Source organism: Mastomys coucha, unplaced genomic scaffold (genome assembly GCF_008632895.1).
Source record: "Mastomys coucha isolate ucsf_1 unplaced genomic scaffold, UCSF_Mcou_1 pScaffold22, whole genome shotgun sequence".
Classification (NCBI taxonomy): Eukaryota; Metazoa; Chordata; class Mammalia; order Rodentia; family Muridae; genus Mastomys; species Mastomys coucha.
Window position 1 is genome coordinate 213884477 of NW_022196905.1, and position 4282 is coordinate 213888758.

The window sequence follows — 4282 nt, forward strand, 5'->3', positions numbered from 1 at the left end:
ATAGACTGAAGTATTCACCGGGCCTGCTTGTCTGACCATGTAGACTCACATGCTGTGAAAAAAGAAATGTTGGGAACTCACAGACAGGCCACGTTGCTGCGACCTCTTTTTTGCTTTCAGTGAGACATGTTTTTGTGTCTGGTAAATAGATTTTTATAACATAATTCCCAAATTACTTAAAGATAATAATTCCAGATGGAGTAACCTACCATGGGTGAGAAAACTGATGCTTTTAGATTCCATCTTAGTTGTGGTTGCAATTTAAGCAGTGTAGTCCCTAAATTAGAAATGACCACCGATGGACTGGAGACATGGCTCAGCAGATAAGAGCGATTGCTGTGCAACACTGAGGGTGTGAGCTTAGTTTTCAGAATCTATTAGAAAGCCTGGCATAGCCATGTACCCTCCTTTATCCCACAAATGTGCAAGGCCAGATGAAAGAGGATCCCTGGGCCTTACTGGATGTCACTCCAGTTCCAGGTTCAGTGAGAGAATAAGACAGAAAATGATAGCTAGGGCACCTGATGTCTTCTCTCTCTAGCTTTTATGTGTGTGTGCATCTCACACATCCTTACACATTTGTCTGCCCACACATGCACAAACATAAGTACATACATATAATGATTATAAATGCTATGTAAAACAATATGTTTACATGTAGTACAGTTAAAAATGTAACTTATCTTTTTGGGGGATGTATCTTTGTGTCTTTAATAGATTCATACCATGAAACTATCAAGTAGCAGGACATTTTAAAAGGAAATGTTTCTATATTTTTAAGAGTTTTCCCCTCGTGATGTTAAAGAAAAACAGTTTTAAGAGATTGTTATATTATAGTTCTTCACACATTACATTGACTAGCCAACTGAGATTTTTTTATGCACCCCAAATCACTTATTTCTTTACTCTTTTTTATTTGAAAAGTATATTGTAGGAAGAACAGATTATTCTGAGAAATAAATAGGTCTTCACTCCCAATAATAAGCAAATGCTTTTGGAAGGTCAATGCTTTACAGTTAAAATATCACATGTTACAAATGACCCCAAATGCACAGAATGCTAACTCACAGAAATCCTCCTGCCTCTGCCCTTAGAGTGCTGGGATTAAAGGTTTGTATCACCACCACACCTCTTGTAGAAAGTGCATATTCTAATAATCCATACTCTAGGTTTGGAGATAACATATTAAGATAATCTGGTTATATATGCTCAAAAAATCTCTCTTTTTAACTTGCTAATTATCCCCCCTTTTTAGCGTAAGATCCCAATTCTTGTCAGCAATCCCATAGTCAAGGTTAAGTCTCCAGCTCGAGACAGGGCCCTTATCTTGCCAGTGTCATTACCAACACTTAGTTTCACCCATAAGTGGCTATGTCAGGACTAGAAACACTAATACCGAGCTTACTTGCTTATTCTAATGCCCACTGCATCTGATGAGCAAGATGCCAAGATGTGGATTTTGCCTTCAAAACTTGGTGCCCTGGACACTTGAGGCTACTCCTGGGTCCCTGAATACTTGAGTGGAGTCCCAGCCAGCCAGAGTACTTTCAGTTGTGTATAAACTGTGTCTGAATGGCCATTTCTGGTAGGCTCCCTCTTACAATAGCTCATCGGCCAAAACTTTCCAGAAGAAGTAGGACAAACTAAGAAAAGGTTTTTATGTTTTTAAGATGTGCGTTTGTGTGTGTGTGTGTGTGTGTGTGTGTGTGTGTGTGTGTGCATGTTGCTGTGGATTGAACCCAAGGCCTTGTGCAGGTTAGGCAAGTTTTCTACCATTGAGCAATACTGATCATCATCTTTAAAGGTTTTGTTAAAAAAGAAAAGAATAAAAATAAAAGAACACATAGGCATAAAATAGTATTTTATCATTTACAGAAAAAAAATTGCCAACTCTTTCAAAGTCACACAATGATGTCATCTAATGAAGCTAAGATTAAAGTTTTACTAAGGAAAGTTCCATTAAGTTAACATTTTAATGCCTCTGAAAAGTATTATAGATGCCTTTGTAAAGCTTTTTCCACAGAGGAAAATGAATTCTATCTTTAAATTCAATCTCTTTTCAATGCAGTTCAATTTATTACATTCTATTGTTAAAAGGATATGAATGTTATGAGTGAGACAGGGTCTCAGTTCAGTTGAATCTACACAGGGAGTCAACTTTCCATGCAACACCCCAATAAAGGATAATGGCCTGTATACACAGGATTGTATGCATGTGCGTGAGTGTGCATGTGTGCATACGTGCATGTAGTGTTAGAGCCCAGAGTCTCTGGAATACCATAGAAGAGAGTCTCTGTTCTATGTCCCAGAATTATCACTTAAAATTTTATATGTATCCTCCTTTTTCTAGAGAGGATTGGACAACAGATAGTTGGAAATGTGTTCCAGGAATTCAAGAGAATAGGAGAAAAGGAATGAACATGCAACAGCCACTTTCTTTGTTGTATTTTATTTATTTATCATCCCCAAAGGTAGATGCTGTTTGTTGTACCTTGATACTAAGGTACAACAGTGGTAGTCTACCATGTCCTGTCAGCTTTCCTGAGCTCTGTACAAAATGGAGGACTTCCTTTTCTTAGCAAGGCTTCCCTTTCTCCACCTAATCTGGGGAACCCTAGTCTTCTACCTGAGGAATGTCATGTAATCCCTGGTGAAATTACAGGTTCAACTTCATGGAACGCCTCTCCATGCAAGTGAGGTATTGCCAGTACCTTAAATGAAACATCACTGTCTTAGGGTTTCCGTAAAGACTTTCAATTGACTATAAACTGTCTGAATGGTCATTGCTGTGAAGAGGCACCATGACCAAGGCAACTCTTATAAGGACAACATTTAATTGGGGCTGGCGTACAGGTTCACAGGCTCAGTCTATTTTCATCAAGGCAGGAGCATGTCAGGTACGGAGAGGGAGAAGCTGAGAGTTTTATATCTTGATCTGAAGGCCGATAGAAGAGTAGCTAGGAGGAGGATCTCAAAACCCACTCCCATAGTGACACCCTTCTTCCAATGAGGCCACACCTACTCCAATAAGGCCACATCTCCTAATAGTGCCAGTCCCTGGGCCAAGTATATTCAAACCACCAAGTCATCCCAAGAAGAACCCCTTTTCACTCTACAAGGTTCATATATATAGCCCTTGATGCATCCTAAATAAAGTGTTTATGTATGTACAAGCTGGTTGGTTGAATGTCATTTGAAAGAGCTCTAACACTGACATTTTTGGAGAAGACCTCCTCCCAGCATTCACTGCCAGACTGGGATCCTGCTGACCCACCCACTCTGGACTTTGTTTCATCCTTTTCTGCTCAGGGTGCACTGGTGTCTAGATACTCCGAGGGAAGACTCAGACTGTGAAACTCATCTTCATCCATCCTTCCCCGCCTAGACATCTCAAGGGAAGAGGCAAAAATGGGACCTACAGCTGTTTTGTAACATCTCCTTTAGGCTCTATTTTGGCCAGTGTGCTTTGCACAGGAAAACCAGAGCCAAAAGTGAAGAGCAGGAAATGACTCACAGAAGCCTTCATAGCTGGTGAGAGTAGACAGGAAGAGAAAAAGGTCAACTATCAAGCCCAAGGGACTGCTGAGGGAGAAGAGGAAAACTCTGAAAGTAAGGATCAGAACGGATAAAGTACAAGACAGAAGCTTCATGAAGGCTTGGAACTTTTGAAAAAGCTTCCACACCTTGAAGGAGGGCACACAGCAAAGTGAAAAAGATGAAGTAATTGAACTGGGGCAACAGGATACAGGGGTATTTTATAGTCTTGTTCAAGTCAATAGGCTTACATGGTTGTTCCAATCTAATTAAGAGTAAATAAACATTTACAACTCAAGATTTCTTTGTTAAATTGTATTAGCTACATTTAAAATTCTCAAAAGCCACCAAACTGGTGTCCACCACACTGGACAGTTCAAGGGATGAAATACTCTATGTTTGCAGATAGTTATTGGTGTTTAGTTTTGCAAGTGTCCGATAATGCGGAAGCCATGAAAACCCTCTTGTCTGTGTGAGGGATAGGTTTACACCAACATGACACAAATTAAAGTCATCAGAGAGGTGGGAACCTCAATTAAGAAAATGCCACCATGAGACCGGCTGTTGACAAGTCTTTAGGGCATTTTTAAAATTAGTAATTGATGTGGGAGGGCCCATCTCATTGTGGGCGGTACCACTGCTGGGCTGGTGGTCCTGGGTTCTATAAGAAAGCAGGCTGACAGCCTAAATATAGCTATCTCCTGAGAGGCTCTGACAGTATCTGACTGACACAGATGTAGATGCTCAC